The sequence below is a fragment of the Tachypleus tridentatus genome, chromosome 10 (assembly GCF_004210375.1).
Source record: "Tachypleus tridentatus isolate NWPU-2018 chromosome 10, ASM421037v1, whole genome shotgun sequence".
In the NCBI taxonomy this organism is placed as follows: domain Eukaryota; kingdom Metazoa; phylum Arthropoda; class Merostomata; order Xiphosura; family Limulidae; genus Tachypleus; species Tachypleus tridentatus.
The window spans coordinates 77,180,807-77,201,367 of record NC_134834.1 but is presented as its reverse complement, the minus strand read 5'-3'; the positions used below and the strand labels follow the sequence as shown (position 1 = coordinate 77,201,367).

The 20,561-nt window shown below is 35.1% G+C and overlaps 1 long non-coding RNA gene across 1 annotated transcript; it reads left to right on the top strand.

Moving 5' to 3' along the window:
- The first annotated feature begins 1,039 nt into the window (after positions 1-1,039).
- Positions 1,040-20,308, top strand: LOC143228123 (uncharacterized). Its single transcript, XR_013015204.1, has 3 exons — positions 1,040-1,329; positions 18,900-19,070; positions 20,041-20,308. It is a non-coding gene; the product is annotated as an uncharacterized LOC143228123 (long non-coding RNA).
- The last annotated feature ends 253 nt before the right edge of the window (positions 20,309-20,561 follow it).

The window sequence follows — 20,561 nt, the reverse complement described above, 5'->3', positions numbered from 1 at the left end:
TTTTTTCTAAATATTACTAAACACACATATATATATATATCCATATACATGATTTTCGAAAATTCTGAAACCAAAGGTGATTTGCAGCTTTTTTTAATTCTAAATAAGTGACTGATCATGGCGCTGTCAAAGTGTGGGAAGAACGAGTTTATTCTGCTTTTAATCCAAACCTCTTTCGAACAGCAAGAACAACATGTGAAACACGTTCTGTAAAATTCCTCGAAGTGCCTATGGTTCCAATCTTGTACTTATCTATAAAATCGTCGTTCTCTGAAGCATGAATTTTCTTTACGTTTTTTCCAATCAAATATTTTACGAATTCTTACTTTACAAAGAAAAATAAGTTTTTATGAACGGTTCCCTTTAGAAATGTCTAATATAAAATTTCTGAAATGATATATTTTTACTTATTTTAAAATCTTCTGATAGCATTGTACTGCGAACATAACGTGAATTTTGAAATTCGTTTTTAATACTACACACGTGTAAGATGTTTTATTCTTAAGTTTTGTAGGAGGCACATCAATTTCAAAACAAGTCATATTGTAAAAGGCGTTATAAAGCAGCTACGGCGTCATCCTTATGCATAAAGGATGTCACCTTGCGTTGCTAGGGGAAGGTGGCGTCACAGTTTCTGTTTGTCTTATGTTGTTGCTAAAAGAAGTATTTTGTAGGCGAATTATGTTACTAAAGTACTATAGAAGGATGGTTTTACTGAGATACAATAGGCGAATGGTGTAACTAAGGTCAGTAACCAGTAAACAGATATCACCGTGTCTTAACACATTTTATACATTTCACAACTACACTTATTTATCTTTCACAGTCTTGTAAACCAGGGATAATATTAGTGTGACTCACCAGAGGGTGTACTGCTAGGAGTAGATCAAGAACAGTATTACTGTAATATATATGCAAAAACGGCTCGTTTGGGCTGAGAAAATATTTTACATAGAAGAGCAAACAACGTTTCGACGATGACCAAAGAAGTTCGCTCTTCTATGTAAAATATTTTCTCAACCCAAACGAGCCGTTTTTGCATATATATTTCTCTACAAGTGGGTTTTCTCGACATCACTGATTAGTATTACTGTAAGATGATGAAATAATGGAACTGTATTTAGATAGCAACATTTTAACTTATGTTTACTTTATTACATCTGTACTTAACGGGTCCTGGCAGGGCTAGGTGGGTAAAGTACTCGACTTGTAATCTGAAGTTTACAAGCGCTCGATGTCCTTGAATGGAATACGCACGAGCTTCAAGTTGATTCGCCGTAGCTAACGGTTGTCCACAGTCGTAAGACTTTAAATTGCTTCTAATTTGTCGTAAGTATAGCATTTAATTTGTCTTTGAAATAATTTTGTTTTAACTAAGGATTTAGCAGTTCTATACCAGTATAAGGATTGAATAATGGAGTATATTAAATAAAGTATTATTTAGTAAGATTAAATATTATAAGTATTATAAGTAAGATTAAATAAAGTATATTAAATAATGGAGAAAAAACTTAAACGAAATAACAATGTATATTCGTGCAGGCGTGGCCAACTGGTTAGCGTGTTTGACTGTGAACTTGATCGTCAGGGATTCGAGTCCCATTACTACAAAATTACGTTCCTGTATTATAAAAATAGGAGCAAAATTTCATTATTTAGTTAAAGTAATAAAGAGACTTAGCGGGTTCATTAGTTACCTTCCCTATAGAGTATTAGTTGAAAATTAGGGACTTCAATATAATCCTGTGTAGCTATGCGCGAAAATTCTTAACTTAACTTATACCTGCGCAATGATCTAAAGCTACAACCAAACCGTACAGCAATAAATTTGACAATTTTTTGTATAAATCTGTCGCTTAGCTTTTTTATTTCTGTATTTCAATCCATGAGAGCGTTTTTGGTCTGTTTGTTTTTACTGGTGTTAAATTCTTCCTGGAGTCAGATTAGAATTACGTTTTAACCTAACTACATTTGCCCTCTCAAAGTCCTTTCATAATATAAATATTTAGATATTTTAACCCTTAAAAAGCGGCCATCATCAATTGATACTGCTACCTACAACATTCCCACTGTTTAAGGGTTAATGGTTAATTGTTCAAACTAATTCGTCAGACGAGAGTCGAACAAGATAATTGTTTAAGCTACAGAGTAAATCGCGTTATTCATTTACAAATGTCCTACTTCTTTACAGACTAAAACATCTTGCACTTTTCACAATGTATTTACTGAATTAACTTGATGGAGAGACCGGCGCTTGTTAGAACATTTTACTATTTACAATATTCGATAGTTAATGTTAAAATACGTTAAAATGCATTATGGCTTCATTGTAGAATCATTAAACCTTAGTTCTTGTCTTAGACGTTACTTACATGGAAGTAGCGACAGTTTTGTACACTTTATTCAACTGTGCTAAGAATCATTTGTACAGGCTTGGTTAGCACAGCTTCTTAAGTACACGATAGATGTGTTCTATATTAGTGTTAAAAATCATTCTGTTATTTACTCCTTATTATTACGGCTCGGCATGGACAGTGTTTAGGACGCTCGACTCTCAATTTTAGGTTTCAGGTTCAAATCCCCGGCCCAACAAATATAATCGTCCTTTCAGCCATGGGGTATTATAATGTTACGGTCACTCCCACTATTCGTTGGTAAAAGAGTAGCCCAAGATTGGCGGTGAGTGCTGATGACTAGCTGCCTTGGCTCTAGTCTTATACTGTTATATTAGGGACGGCTAGCGAAGACATCCCTCGTGTAGATTTGCGCAAAATTCAAAAGCAAAAAAAAAACAAACATTATTATTATCACTAGCGTAATACCAGTCAAAAACGACTTGAGAAGGAAATACATAGATAGATTGTAAAAACTGATAAATCTTGTATAGAAAGTAACTTATTCATGAAACACCTAAAATACATCATCTCTTGTGAATACGCAGGTTCCAGTGACTGATCCGTGATTTTCGTGATTATCAATGAGCGCCACAAAATGTTCTTGATTTCAAGTTATACTGAAAGCAGCATAAAGTTCTCCACGACTACACAAGGGCTCTGAGAGCGATATGTCAACCTTACTGAAGGACTGTCCTTGAGATTTGTTCACGGTCATGCCGAGAAATGGTATCGGCAGGAACTGTCGTTAAATAAAGTTTGTTTCTTTGTTTTGAATTTCGCGCAAAGCAACCCAAGGGCTATCTGCGCTAGCCGTTTTAATTTAGCAGTGTAAGACTAGAAGGAAGGCAGCTAGTCCTACCCACCGCCAACTTTTGGGTTACTCTTTTACAAACGAATAGTGAGATTGACCGTCACATTATAACATTCCCACGACTGAAAGGGCGAACATGTCTGATGCCCCGGGAATTCGAACCCGAAACCTAAGATTGCAAATCGAGTGCCCTAACTACCTGGCCATCCCGAACCGTATTATATAAAAAAGGTTAATTTCACCAAGAGCCAAGTCCTTCCTGTAATTTTGAGCCTGTCATATGTTTTTCTAGTCTTATCTACACTTTACCAGTGAGCGGCCGATTAGGCAGTTGGATGTCAAATTTAAATTGTGTCGTAAGTTCAACTTCGTCGTCCATGGAAGATCATTTTTTGAGATTGGAAAACGTTTTATGACGTAACTCGACGATTTGACAAATATACGTCTTGAAATTCTGAAAATCGTGTAATTGTTTTGTACATTTTAGACCAAATATATCTTTAATATTCAATCAGTCGTAGACTAATCTCTTCTAACTGACAGGAAGCCAAAGTATTTAAATTACGTAATGAGTTATTATGACACCATTGCGTGGAACGTGAGTGAGAGACAAATATACAGATACAAAATGTGTTTTTAATATTAGATTATTATTATGTTTTATTATATTGTAGATTTCATATTAATAAAACACCCACTGTGTAAAACTGAAGCAAAAATGATTATATAAATACATAAAAAATTAAACTCAGAGTTAAGCAACTAAAATATAATTACACACACACATATATACACACTGCTGGCCAAAATCTTAAGGCCAATGAACATAAAGAAAAAATATGCATTTTGCGTTGCTACCCTCAACTACTTATTTCAGAAGAGCTTCGAAAGATGAAAATAAGAAAAGGGAAAATGAAAACCTTTTTAGCATTTAATAGGGAATATGTGACCATACTGAAACGAAGCGTTAATCGGTAAACACGTAACGAAATTTAGTCATTTGTATTCGAGCACTAGCGTTGTCAACATTTCCCACTGACATCTCCTGTGTTACATCGGGTAAAAACATGGTAAAGGCTAAAAAGTTGACAGAGTTTGAACGGCAGAATTGTAGAGCTGCAAAAGCAAGATCTCTCTCAACATGCCATCGAGATTGAGCGCAGTAAAACTGCTGTTGCAAATTTCTTAAAAGACCCTGAGGGATACGGAACGAGAATTTCAAGTGGTCAGCCCAAGAAAATTTCGTCGACATTGAGCAGGAGGATTCGACGGGTTGTCCGGCAAAACGCCAGCCGATCGTCGAACTAGATTAAGGCACCTACCGACGCAGAATGCAGCTCAAGAACAATAAGACGGCATCTACGAGAGAAAGACTTTGAAAACCGTAAACGTTCTTCAAAGACTACGCCTCCTCCCACACCACGAAACAGCTCAGTTAAACTTTGCTGAGAAGCACCAAACATGGGACGTAGAAAAGTGGAAGAAGGTTTTGTTCTCTGATGAGAAAACATTTAACCTGGATGGTCCAGATGGTTTCCAATGCTACTGGCACGATAAGGGTATCCCACCGGAGACATTTTCTACACGACACAGTGGAGGAGGTTCTATCATGATCTGGGGTGCTTTCAGCAGGACAACGCTGCAATCCACAATGCCCGTAGGACAAAGGACTTTTTCATGGCGAATAACGTGATTCTTTTCGACTGTCTAGCGTGTTCGCCTGAACTGAGCCCCATTGAAAATGTTTGGGAGAGGAAAAAAATGTCCGTCAATTCAAAAGAGTGCATGATCTTCGTGAAGCCATCTTCACCACTTGGAATAGCATTCAGCCAGCCTTCTGCAAACTCTTATATCGACCATGCCAAAGCGAATGTTTGCAGGTATTCGCAAAGACGGTAGTGCAATTCACTACTGGTCTCATCCCATCTTTTGGGGCATTTCGTACCCTGTTTAGAACATTTTGGTATGGTCTTAAACTTTTGACCAGCTAGTATTTAGGATAATTTCATAGTGTTCACATTTTCCCTATTAAATGTTAAAAAGGATTTTTATTTCTATTTTTCCCTTTTCTTATTTTCATCTTTCGAAGCTCTACTCATATAAGTAGTTGAGTGTAGCAACGCAAAATGCATATATAGCCTACACTTAAGGTTGCTTTGAAAATTTGTTTAGGATTGAGCACTAAGCTACACATGGGCTGTCTGTGCTCTGCTAACCACGGGTATCGAAACCCTATGTAAGTCCACAGACATACCGTTGTGCCACTGAGATGGGGGGCACACTTAAGCTAAATAAGACAGTTCAACGCAAGACGAGTATGAAACAAGCGTCCACAGACTACGTCTGCACAGCCCTCGTGCGTCCACAACAGACAGGAACAGCATTGAATCAATTTGTTTTTATATCTAATATGCTTCATAGGTAAAATTTCATTCCGTAGATAGTAAGACACAAACGAAAAGATTGGATAAAATAATCTGACATTCTGTATTCAAGCAAAGTTATCATTGTATACATACAGTGAAAATCAAGAGTTTATGTCCAATCAAGTTAAAATTATACATAAGTCTCTTGGATCATATTATAAACAACATGTGAAAGGTGTTGTGTATAAAACGCGTGATAACGCAGTTCTTTTGTCATGATAAATCTAGTGCATCACAAGATGCTGTACACAAAAGTGACAATAATCAAGAACTGCAGTCTCTACAACAGTATATTATTGAAGTAATATTTATATTATAGTTACTCTGGTGCTTTGTCTACCAGACAGAGAAAGCTTTATTTCTTAAAAAAGGCCTAAGTCTAAAATAAAGGAAAATAATTATATTAGGTGAGTTGCTACCACGGTTAATGGATAAATAAACTTCACTAAAAGTATTAGCTTTACAGCAATAACTATTATATAATAGTTATATAATAATTATATTACTGTGTGTGTAATAACAGTTTATACGAGCAGTTTGTATATTTCAACACTTATGTGGTGTCTCTACTGATTTAAGCCGAATAGCAACATATTTGACTCAATCCGAATGGCCAGATATTCTTATTCTTATGGCCAGATAAGATATTCTTATAAGAAGATATTAGCCGATATTTCGCAAAGAAATGAAGCTTTCAGCTACTTCACTGAGAGCGAAAAACTTATAAAACAAACTGTTCAGAACTGCAACATCCTTACCCTAAAAGTGAAAACTATGTTGACAAAAATGAACCTAATATACGAAAAATGATCGTTATACTAAAAATGAGAATGTCTGTTTATTCCAGTAAAAAAGACAATAAAATAGGATTTGAAGTTGACGAAGGCTCGCAAGCTCAAGTGTTTATACAAAGCACGTTGTGCGCAACGATATATTTTGTTTATTGTCAATCCAAGCTTTTACAATTCTTTACTTCAATCTAAACACAATAACTGCATATTCTGCTTCGTAGGATTTTGTTTTATTCATGTCAAACAACATAATACAACAAGAATAATACTGTTAAAAGGACTTATCTATTTGAAACATATGCCATTCTCATACACAGAAACATATGTATATATATATACATAATATTCTACTTAATAATGCTGTATATATGAAAAGATTTTGGGCTATAGCTCATATGAACACTCTGTATGCAGGAGGTAGAAAATCTAATCCCGTTTATATCCATTTTTTAAATTAATATTATTTCTTGTTGTTAAACGATGTTCCAGTGGTTAAATTATTTTAATACATTCATTGTTCTTCGAAGCACGAGTTTAGCCCCTAGCTGTACTTTGCAGTGGCTAGTTACAATGTGTCGAACAGCAGTGGGTTATCAGGGTGATCAAATGATCACAGTTGACGATGTAGGTTGTTCCAAGAGCAAGTGATCTACAACGTCGATATTATACAGTTATGATTGAAAGTAACTTTAATACAGACTTCACTAGTACAGCGGCAGGTCTGCGAGCTTATATCTCGAGTAATCGAGTTTCGATACCCGTGTTGGGTAGAGCACAGATAGCCTACTGTGTAACCTTGTGTTTAATTCCAAACAAACAAAAAACTTTAGTACAAAGAGAGAATAGTAAATTAATTTTAAACTTAGCTGTGAAGTGAGTCAGAAGCTATTTAACTCCAGTTATACAAAACATAAATATATATATATTAAACAACATAAGATCACTTTTATTTACCTATGCCATGGAATTACTTACCCTAACAAACTTTGTTCTAGGTATATAACTACGCAAGTCCCCTACAATGTGTTAAATTATATAACTCAATATTCACCGAGAATAACATCCACAATTTTATAATTCTTTTCTTAAGCATATATCTCTTTCTCTAGTTTATTAGTTCAAAATTAGGGCGAGCTATACGTAAATTTTACTCGTGTAGTTTGTGCCAAAATTTAAATGAAAGAAATAAAATCGTACTGAGTTCCATACTGGCACCGTAATAACATATAAGAAAAAAAGTATCTTAAAATATCCTTAAGCAAAGGTTTCTACATTTCGATGAATATTTTATTTTAACCCTACTTTGTATTCACTTCACGGATGCGTTCAAAATATATTTCTTTTATTGTTCAACATAAATGAAAAAAATGTTTGCATTTCATGTCTTAAATGTACAGAAACGTTATGTATGAGATTAAACGAATATTATATTTTATCTGAATAATTATGCCTTTTTATTTTCTCTCGCATCATTCGTATTACGATTTTTCCACAGTGGTGTATCCACGTTCAGTTACTTACTCTCCATGAGGAATTCGAATTACGTAATAAACTAAAACTTTCATTACAAAAGTTTAGGTATTAAACTAGACGGTTCAGAAGAAGTCAAGACGTTGGAAGTGATAATAAAGAGTGTTATTTTCGCTTCTTGACTTCTCTTTATTGAGCAGTTTTTCTAGTTCCATCAGCAGTAAAGAGGGAAAAGAGACAGTAAATATTCAACCAGCGGAGGTAAGATTTGAGATTAGATCTGATTGAACACGTTTTCTCCTTTTTATTAGAACTTAATATGCAGCCTTTGTTCATGCCGTCTCTTGCTCCATGGTTCTATCTTAGCAATCGGAATTTTACGTTGTGCAATGATATTTGCTTCACGCAGTCTTTATTTCTTTCGTCGTCACCAAGGTTATAAAACGTAAGATGATTAAAAAACTTCTAATAATCATTTTGAATTACCTTTCCTTCATAAAAAAATTCACTGGAACTTTAAAGTTTGGAGAAAATCAATGTATATCAAAACGGAAATCTTATAAGATTCTTAAAATGAATCGAAATGGTAAATATGAAAAGTTCCTTCCATCACTTTTTATATATATATTGTTTTTATGTTATACTGAGGTCCGACCTAATTACACATTTTAAGAACGTTTCCAATTACAAACGTTTTTAATACTTTAATGTGTTATATTAAAGATTATGAATACCACCTGTCTTTGAGATTTCTAAAGCCACAGTTATCATTATATTATCACTGATAAAAATATTTATAAATATTAGGGTTAGTTTATTTGTTTAAACAATGGGGATTTATTTGCTTAATGTGTTATTTACACAGATGGTTTCGTCGAGGATGCTGATTGGTTGTTGAAGAAAGTGCATTCGTATAAAATTATGATACACTCTTGTGCAAATTAATTGAAACAAAACGGAACATTACGATTTTTTCAATTTTCTGCGTTTTATTTCTGACTCACAAATTAATACATGATATGACCGCCTTTATTTTTCAGAAAATCATTAATCCGCTTTGGCATCGAGTCCACGAGTTGACTGCAATCTTTACTAAAGTTTGAATCGCGGGACCACACCTAAATTATGGCCTCAATTAGCTTATCTTTCGTAGTACATTCTTTTTCCCGAAGTCTTTCTTTACAAATGGCCCAAAGATTTTCAATAGGATTTAAGTCCGGAGAGTTTCCAGGCCAGTCTAGCACCTTTATTCGCGTCGTAGTCATAAAATTCTTCACAAGTTCCGATATGTGGCACGAAGCCAGATCTCCAGATCCATCTGGAAATCTCTTTTTCAATTCTGGAACGACTCTTCTCTGCAAAACTTCGATGTACTGTGGTCCTCGCATCATACCTTCTACGATATATAAGCCTCCAAAGCCATAGTAGCTGAAACAGCCCCAAAACATCTTCTTCAAGAGATGTTTTACGAACTGATTGATGTGAGATTCTCGAAGTTTCTCACCTGGTGGTCTGCGAACATGCAGACTTCTTTGACCCTGTACGAAGAAATGAGTCTCGTCACTGAATGACATCTTTCTCCATTGTTCTTGCGTCCAGTTCTTGTATTTCAGACCCCATTGATACCGTTTTTTCCTTCATTGAGTTGGTAAAAAGTTGTTTTTTGACTGGTCTCCTTGTCCTTCGACAAGCCTACGACGAACCGTTGAAGAGCTGACTTTTATTCCTTTGACTTTTAAATCTCTTTTTATGGCGTCACTTGTCTTCCGTGGATCTTTGACACTCTCCCTAACCACGTACGCGTCGTCTCTTGGCGTTGTTTTCCTTTTTCGGCCACAGCTTCCTTTACGTTTCGGACTGTTAAATCCGGTATTAACCTTGGCCTGTAAGTCATACCGGTGTGCTTATGCAGTGTCACAATCTTTGTACGGTTTCTAGGAGTCACGTTCATTGTGTATGACGGCTGAAAGACGACTGATCAGCAGTAAAACATATAGCCTCATTTTTGAGAAAAGTCTAACGCAATTTCGAATGACGTAATATTCCTCAAAATTTCGTCATATATCCCAAAAATAGATCGACCATACCGCAAAACGCAGCTAATGATGCCGTCTGTGTGAAAAAATGAGTCCAGCGAGCCTACATCGGCCCGCCATGCTGAAAATATTGTAAAATGACCATTTGTTTCAATTAAATTGCACAAGGGTGTACTTATTAATAGCTTTTGATGAAAAGTAAGTTAACGTTTAAATCAGAATTAGAGATAATTTATTAATTAATGAAGCAAATTTTATTAAACAAACTAAGAAGAAGGGCATAAATTAATACCAAGAAATCCGAAACCTTTAATAATAAAAACGCATTAAATCATCATTTCGATACACTTACAATTAATGATCTTTTTAGCCGTAATTCGAATAATATCTATTATATTCTAGGAAGCACTTAAAATCAAAGTGAGAACGCGACAATAAGAAGAAAAGGCTTAGAAAATAACAAACAAAACACGCTCATTGTTTACACAGAAAAAAAATGTTATGCTTCAATACGTCTATGTTAACATCCATGTTGCCTCTATGAGTCTAGCTGCAGGACAAGGAATGGACGACACAGCATGTTAACAATCGTCTAACACACAGTTGTGAGGTAGATTGAAAGTACGAAATTCGCCTGGGATTATGGGAGGATTTTCATATGACGTCACTAAACCATGTGACTATCGTTTATCCACCTTACTGCAGGAGCAAATAAGAAGTTTTACACAAGAAAGACCAACTAGTGTAACCTTTCTTGAGCTTATATAATTTTATTTTATCTTCACTTTTATATTAAATTTCCAGGGGATAGAGGCTTATGCCCCTCCTTTCCAATACAAAGAAACTTTCTTGCGAGGAACCTACAAATATTTGATACAATATTTGTATATCAATAGGAAAAATGAGGGAGGAACAAAAGAATGATATGCGATTGAACTTACATAAGATCCATTCCAGAAGTTTTGAAGAATCTTCTCTTGTGTTTCCACGTCACTGCCTCTTTATATGTTTGTTTGGTTTGAATTTCGCACAAAGCTACACTAGGGCTATCTGCGTTAGCCGTCCCTAATTTTGCAGTGTAAGACAAGAGGGAAGGCAGCTAGTCATCACCACCCACCGCCAACTCTTAGGCTACTCGTTTACCAACGAAATGTGGGATTGGCCGTCACATAATAACACCCCCCGGCTGATAGGACTAGCATGTTTGGTGTGACGAGGATTCAAACCCACGACCCTTATATTGAAGATCTGGAATTGATTGACCTAGCATTTATCCAGTAGCAAAAATAATGTTTATAGAGAATTGTAAAGATCAGATATCCTAACTAGTCTTAATTTAGGAATGTACCAATTTTTAAGAGCATCATCCAAACTTTCACCACTGGATGAATTACCTTGTTGCTTAGAGCTCCTGATGTGAATTACAACATTGTATCTGAACTTTGGTTCAAATTATACAACCACTGATTGAAAGTCCCTACGCGCAGTTTGAAGCTTTGTCACTTCCGTCGTATGTTTAATCTTATGATTGAATATACTTGATCATCAGGTGTCGCATGTCAATTTCCTTAAGTGACCATTAAGTCAGCAATCTCCTAACCAAGCCCGAGTGGTCATTGGGATGAAAAACATGTTTCTTGTTTCTTTATGTTTTTTTTGTTTTTTTTACCTGTGCTAAGACCTACTGGTAGACACAAATCTCTTTTCACATATGGTGAAATAGATGTGAGAAACATCGTAACAGCATTAGCCCAAGTATTACAGATGGGACTCATATCAACCTCACTGGGCTTATTAAATACATCTTTCTAAACTATTTATGCACAAAGTGCATTAAGGATCCATGATGTTGTGGGCTATATGGTTCGTAATAACATCTCAGTCACATCCACAAATACACAAAATGTAAACATAAATAAAAAATATTTTTTACGGGCAAAATTTGATTTGAAACAGTATGTGGACCGCATTATTACTGAATGACATACAAACAGGTTTGCAATTTGATGATTAACATAGCTAAATCAAATTATCACTGGGTAAGCTATTGTAAGAGCACATCCTAACAACAGTGTACAACCATAAATATGTTTAATAATTAATCTAAACATTACAGACTTTATGTTACTTTTAATGCAGTTGAAAACTTTGGTAGAGGGAGTAGCCATCTTTACTCCAACTGTTTCTTCCATCTCTCTCGCGGGAAGTTGTAAGCTTTCAAAAAGACGTTGTGTTTGTTTGTTTTTGAATTTCGCGCAAAGCTTCACGAGGGATATCTGCGCTAGTGCCCCCCAATGGCTCAGCGGTATGTCTGCGGACTTACAACGCTAAAAACCGGGTTTCGATACTCGTGGTGGGCAGAGCACAGATAGTCCATTGTGTAGCTTTGTGCTTAATTCAAAATAACAACAACCCTTAAAGGCCCGGCATGGCCTAGCGCGTAAGGCGTGCGACTCGTAATCCGAGGGTCGCGGGTTCGTGCCCGCGTCGCGCTAAACATGCTCGCCCTCCCAGCCGTGGGGGTGTATAATGTGACGGTCAATCCCACTATTCGTTGGTAAAGAGTAGCCCAAGAGTTGGCGGTGGGTGGTGATGACTAGCTGCCTTCCCTCTAGTCTTACACTGCTAAATTAGGGACGGCTAGCACAGATAGCCCTCGAGTAGCTTTGTGCGAAATTTCCAAACAAACAAACAAACAATCTGCGCTAGTTGTCCCTACTTTAGCAGTGTAAGACTAGAGAGAAGGCAGCTAGTCATCCCCAGCCGCCACCAACTCTTAGGCTACTATTGGACTTACACTGCTAAATTAGGGACGGCTAGCGCAGATGGTCCTCGTGTAGCTTTGAACGAAATTCAAAACAAACCAAACCCTGTTTTAATACATTTATCCCAATAACCTATGGATTCAGTTTATACGTTATAAGAAGGTATAATTTCAGATAATAAATCACATCTGGACTTTGTACGTTATATTTCTAACGAAAAATGTAATTAGAATTTCATAAAATTTTGTTACCTATTTTACTAAAATTCAGCTTATTTAACTATTTTAATTAAAGAGGGTAAATTATGATCTCGTTTCTTAATATCCAGGTGGCGGTAACATGATGTTGACGTACGAGACCTTATTTTCTTTCTTAATTTTAGTAAATTTTTGAAGTTCATTTGTAATTTTTGTATCTATAATTATTATAGTGTTTGCTTTCTTTCTACACAGTAAAGAACTGGTATTGGTAATTTCAGTAAAAATGGCACGGTTTGATTTCCCTCGGAGGACACAGCAGATAGCCCGATGTGGCTTTGCTATAAGAAAACACACACACACACAAACGGCACTCCTTTCCATTGTTGTCTATAATCTAGCAATGAAAACGTGTGCGGCTTCTTTTAACTAAATAGTTGGATTAACTGTTACAGCTATAACGCCCCTTCAGTGGAAAATACAATGTGTATTCAGTGTAATTTCACTGCTAGATCTAAGACTTTACGATACTATACACAACGTGTCTATATCTTTGTTTTATGTGTGTGTGTGTGTGTATGTACATCTGTATATATATGTAGTAATAAACAAACAAGACCAAACAAAATTAAATCTAAAACGCTACATAAATTAAAAGGATTCCCAGGAAGTAAGATCCACATTTTGGTGGATGTACGCCATCTATCAGCCATAACCTTCGTTCGCTAGTCTCAAATTAATAAACTCATAAAATAAAATAATCATGAAATGTTCAAGCCCACACACAATGTTCTACATATTTATCACCATTCACTACTTGCAAACAGTTGTGGGAAGGTGACTGCGCTCCATGGTAGAAGAAAAGAAATAAACAAAGTATCGCCACTTGATATTATTGTTTGTTTTGAACTTAAGCACAGAGCTACACAATAGTCTAATTGTTATTTGCCCACCACAAGTATCGAATCTCGGTTTCAAGCGTTGCAAGTCCGGAGACATATCGCTGACCCTATGAAAGGCCATTTAGGGGATAAGTAAGAAAATGTACCTCCTTAAGTTGAAATTCCAGCCCCCATTATAGTATTAAAGCTATACTTTAACTTAATTAGCACTGAAGTAGATAAAGTATTCTACTATAGAGTTATAAAAGCCTAACCAACTTATCAACACTAATTAGTATAACTTCCAACTACCACCAAGACGATTTAATTAGTATAAATAATCTGAAGCTAAATAATTTTATTTACACTATTTATCCAAGGAATTAGCAATTGAAATTACCTCACTTTTGGATCTAGAAGCATATTATTCAGATCCAGAAATTAAAATAATTGATAATGTTAGGAATTTAAATATTTTTCTCTTCCAATGTATGGCTTATTCTCTTTTAACAATAAGTATTATAATTATACAATTATTTTGTAAAATTACAATATTTCATTATTAATCATAAAATATTGGATCAAAAATTAATATTTAATGGACTTAATAAAGAAACTCTAAACATTATTAAAATATTTTGTAATAAATAAAAATGTCTTAAATAAACAGGAAAGAGTGAATATTATATAGATTTTGTTGAAAGTTTCCCATAAGTTTTTAATAAAGTTGTTAAACAATTTGGCACTACTTTTATGTGGATGAACACCTTAACGCATATAAAGGCTCGTGTAAAGTCTGAAAATTGGATGTTACAGTGGACTTAATGGGCGGCGTTTGGGAGTTAGTTAAGATGACTTGATTAGGCTTTTATAATTCTATCGTATTTACTGTTCTACTAATTAAGTTAAAGTAGACTTTGCTACTATAACGAGGAATGGAATGCCAACCTCAGAAGAGACAAGCTTGTCTTACCCCCAAGTGGTAATACGTTATTTTATTATTTACTTTTACTTTGGAGAGCAGTCAACTTCCAACAACTGTCTGCATCGACATCTTGCTCTTCTCACTTCTATTTATTTTCATTATTTCGTTTTGTTAAAAATGACGAACTGGGGTTAAGACTAAGAGACGGTGTATCCCTACCAGACCTGAGTCGTACTTCTACAGACAACTCCAAAACCCAGGATAGGTTTAATATTTCACATTATACCCCTCACCCTCATAAAATGAAGTGTGCATGTTTATATATTACCGACAAGTCTTGTTTTTCTCTCAATAAGCATTTAAACATTTACTCTTAAATACAGAACTATGTATATCAATTTCTAATAAAAACAGTCCTATATGTTATTTCATAGTAATGATATGTTGTATTCATGGTGTTAGAAAAACTCATAAGCTCAAGATGAGAAATGAATAAAAAAACCTTTTTCCTAATCGCTTTTGAGATGTCCACCTTCTTGTTTGTTAGTTCCTCCAAGTAGTGCTCCGAAGATTCCTTTCCAACAAGTCAACAAGCGCCTCCTTACAAGTGGGACATTTTATATTTTACTTCCACAACTGAGGCGATGTGGCTTTAGTAGATAGCGCTTTGAACTGCTGATCGGAAGTTTGTGTGTTCGAATTTTACTCGTTGTGTTCTTAAGCCTGGCACTTTATCCAAAATTTAGTTTAATCTATCTGTTAAAGAAAAGCCGGAGTTAAAATACGATAGAATGCCATTTCTAAGAGGCAGAATGTTAAAATGTTCTCTTTCTGCTGTTCCAAGGAAAACGGAGTTAAACGTCGGTCCAACATCCTTTTAAGAACAACGAAAGAATTTAACTTTCACCAGTTAAACTTCGTATTCTTAAAGTTTCTACAAATAGGATTTTATGTATTTCCTTTGAGCACCTATGTTGTATTTACAACAAACAATTGTGCATGTATATTTATTAAAGTTTAAGCTCTATTTATTTTTTATCATAAATAGTTTTGTGTTTTCATGCTCAAAGTAGGGCTACTTATCATTCGTATGGCTAGTAGCCTATATACGCGGTCATATCGCATGTCAGAAATTTCTGAAACATACAAAAGATACGCAAGCAATATAAATTCAGATCACTCTGTAGAAACCGCCACACAATAAGAATACACTAGAAAAACAACTAAACAAAACTGAAACTTCCAAATCACGATAGAAATATAGAACTTTATGTATAATACCGATTTACCTTCAAAAGCTTATGTCAGAAAGAGGACCATATATAAAATGAAAGGAGTGGCACTAAAAGAAATGAAATACGAACTCACACATGCACTAGAAACATAAAAATAAGCAATTTAACTGATGACACACTGAGTCAAACGACCAAAGACTTCACCAAAACCTGGATACTTCCCTTTTGAAATCATTTTTTTATATCTTGCCTAAACCACAGTGGGGTGTGAGTTGAATGGATAGTACACCTGCCTTTCAAAGTACAAAACCAAGGATTATATCCCAGCTCACGCCACAACAAAAAGCCCTTTTTAAGACTTCTCTGAAAATATCAGCAGATTAACAGCTGAAACATAAAATATACACTAGTTTGTAATTGTTTGTTTGTTTCTAAATTTCGCGCAAAGCTACACCAGGGCTATCTGCGCTAGCCGTCCCTAATTTAGCAGTGTAAGACTAGAGAGAAGGCAGCTAGTCATCACCACCCACCGCTAACTCTTGAGCTACTCTTTTACCAACGAATAGTGGGATTGACCATCACATTATATAGCCCCCACGGCTTAAAGGGAGAGCATGTTTGGTGTGACGGGAATTTGAACTCACGACCCTCGAATTACGAGTCGAGCACCTTAACCACCTGGTCATGCCCGGCCAGTTTGTAATTAATATTTGTTGAAAAATAAAACAACAAGCAGCTCTTTATAACATCCTGGTTCTCGAATAGTTTACTAATTATGACATCAAATGATATTAATTCGATCGTCACAACTTTACTGTAAGTTCTTAAAGTTAGATATATTTCCTTAAAAACTTTATTTATAAAGTAAGTAACAAGGATTTTTTTTAATTAACCTAACAGTTCAGTCATCTTTCCTCCTTCAAGAAATATCTTGTTTTCTCTGCATTAAATACGCGTATACAAACAGTGCAGATAATTGATAATTATATTGGTTTCACAATACAAACAGTGCAGATAATTGATAATTATATTGGTTTCACATATTAAATATAAATTGGGACTGGGGAAGAAAAACTTTACAGATCACGCTAACTTCGCTAAGCTTATTATACACATAATGATTAAACGGAGCTATTAACAGATAAGCAATAGTTTTCAGCAAGTACTGATACGATGATTCGCAAGGCTGAATTAGTTTTGTGTCTGTTTAAAATTTTCGAGCAAAGTTACACAAGTCTATCAACGCAAGCTTAAGGTGATTCAGTAAGGGGAAGTTAGCTGGTCAACAGTAAGCACTGCCAAACCTTAGATTACACTTTTCTCACCGAGCAGTTGGATACGAGTGTGTACGTGTGTGTGTGTGTGTGATTTCTTATAGTAAAGCCACATCGGGCTATCTGCTTGAGTCCACCGAGAGGAATCAAACCCCTGAGTTCAGCGTTGTAATACCGCAGACTTGTCGCTGTAGTAGCGGGGGACAGTTGGATACGATCGTCATTTTTATCACCAAGAAAAACTCCAAAATACAAGGTCAGTTTTAGCAACAACAGGACAAAAACCATGAACTCTTGGATTCGCAATACGGGCATGTAATAATTAGGACCCCTTATAACTTTATTAGGCTGAAGAGTTTTATCATTAAATAAACAAAAAAAAGCACAAATGAAAATGAAAATAAGAAATAAACGTATTTTTAAAGACTGTTTAACTGTTGTTGCAATTTATTTAGACTTATGTAAAGTTATTGTGTTTATAATTTTTTTGTATATATGCATGGGATTAATTTATGAAATGTTGAAAGCAAAGAAAGTTTTATTTTTCGGTTTTATTTCTCACACATTTAAGCTCAAAAGGTTGATGCCTTTTTCCCTCTAAGTACTTTTGTTCAACTTTCTAACTTCGTGTAAGTGTATATATTTCTAGAATGCTAGCTCATTAGGATATTGAATGAAGTTATACACTCATGTAGACAGGTGAGCGCAGACTCTGTAAATAAGTACACGGAAATCATATAGAATGTTAGAACGTCTGATGAAAAATGAAAGTTACAATAGCTAATTACATGCCTAATTAACTACGTTATGCTGTTGGAAACTTCCGTAGCCTGAAACTTCAGGGTTCTAATCAGGTCGAAGGAAAATTAGAACTGTATAAAGAACCTCTGTAAAGAAATTGCATGGTTTTTAAGATGGACACTTTATCAACGCTGCCTTTAGAATTAGTACTCGTGAGCAAGTGTTATACATGAGCCCGCGAGTTTTAAGAGTAAATAATGCAAACTTGGCAGGACAAGGTTTTTCCAGTAAAATAGAATGTAAATTTGAGTAAATGAACAAATTCATTAAAGTCAAGAGAAAGGTCAAACAAAACTTCCAAAACGCTTTATTTTAGACAGTTCTAGTGGAAAAACTGAGACATCTTGATGGAAAATGGCAATTAGAAATTAAGAGAAAGAAACTGCTCGCAGCTGTGCCGTAAGGAACAAATTAACGCAATGGAAACAAGACCAGTCAGGGAAATTACATTTATATTGGATAACGTAAATTTTTCTCTTGATAGAAAGCTCTGAAAATCCTTCTCAAATCAAGCATGATCTGCGATACAGATAGTCTTTTATCATGTATTGAGGAGTTTTAACCTTAATATGTCCATGAGTTATTAACGCAAACCCGCTAAAATGCCTTATCACCTCGTTACAAAAAATGCTTCAAAGTTATCCAGGATTCGGATTTCGATCCAGACCAAATATGGGGAGGACTAGCCCATACTGACTTTCCATCTTATGTAAAGTTTTTGTGCAAATCAGTCAATTAGTTTTCGAGATATGTGTGCAAAAACATACATACATACACATACACGTGAATCTGACCACATTACCCTCACAGAGTGAGGATAACTAAGTAATTGTAAGATCGTTAGAACTATTACTATGGTTTTAATAGCATTACACACATCTATCCATATAGGAAAACAACAACTTCTTGGGGGCTAAATACAAATGACCGTCTTATTATTGGATCACCTTGGCTGAAAATGCGATGACCAACTTCAACCCTGGAAGCTGCAGATTACGAGCGCCCCCTATCGACCAGGCCACGCCAAGCCAACAACAGACAACACCAGCGAGAATTGATAAGGTATATATTTAAATTAGATTACTGAAATATTTCGCTTTATAATGATGAATAATGTGAACGTTTAGAAACTAAACATCATCATATCAGTATTGACAATACTTATAGCAGCGAGTGTAATAATGCTACAAAATTAATTAAAACTGCTTTTGTATATCTTTTCCGTAAGGAGTGTTTTTTAAATAATTAAATGATACACAACAGTTAATTAAAATTAATCATTTATCATAATCGAAACTACAATTCAGAATAAATTCCTGCTTCACTGAATAATAAAATAATAATAAATGAATCATATCTCTAAAGTTCGCGAATGTACGGTAGAAAAATTGGCTACTTTAACAGCTTCATCATAAAAAAATGTCCATACACATGTTTGGAGACGTAAATCTGATTCAACGCTCTTTTCACTATGGTCATAATGAATATTTTGAATTGGTTTGGTTTCAATTTCGCGCAAATCTACAGCTATCTGCGTGAGCCTTCCCTAATTTAGCAGTGTAAGACTAGAGGGAAGGCAGCTAGTCATTACTAACAACCGCCAACTCTTGGGCTACTCTTTTACCAACAAATAACGGGATTGGCTGTCACATTATAACACTCCCACGGCTGTAAAGGCGAGCATGTTTGGTGCGACGGGGATATTTTGGAAAGAGCAATCACAGACAAATATACAATAAATCCTTCAAACTGACGATTTCTCATAAACCACAAAAACAACAACTGGTACATTGCAGACAGATGCAGTGATAAGTTTTTCAAAATAGTGACTTCTATACTCTTGGTAACTTTTCCAAATTCTATTTCTCATTAATCATAAAGGGTATCTTTTATTAGTATGATAATTCTTATTCCTATTGTGCACTCGGTTTTACATAATTTAATTCTTGATAAATTATACAATATATATCTGTCAGTTATTTACAATATGATTGTTTATGCATATGATCGATTCATTCTACGTTGTTTTCAGTTATCCCTGATTGTGACCCTGACCACAGGTTTCCCACAAGAGTTAAACCTACTCGTTTTTAGATGATGCTAAGGGGAATGTAAAGAAAACACACACAAAAAATACATAGCTACGACCATCCTTGTGGTTATTAACTACGTACCGTGTTTAGAATAAAGAAAATGTTACATAAAGCAAATACATATTGAAAAGAGTGGAGGATACGCCTCCCTCAGGTGATTTTTATTGGTTTGAGATTGTATGAATTTGAAATATAAAACGAATACAAGTTCTTTTTTTCAGATTTAAGAAAAGCTGTTTATACAAAATAAGCCAATTGTCTTTCCCATAAGTTACGCATATAGTCTCCATCTAAAACATTTTTTAATAAAATTCGAAAAATTTACATAGAAAGTATAAAGTTTTAAAAATACACTTCCGAATTTAGGTAAAGCTAGCCTAGATGAAATAGACTAATTCAAGACATTTAGGAAATCTCTCGTGCAGTTTCAAGCCTTTCGTTAATTTTCTTCAACATACCA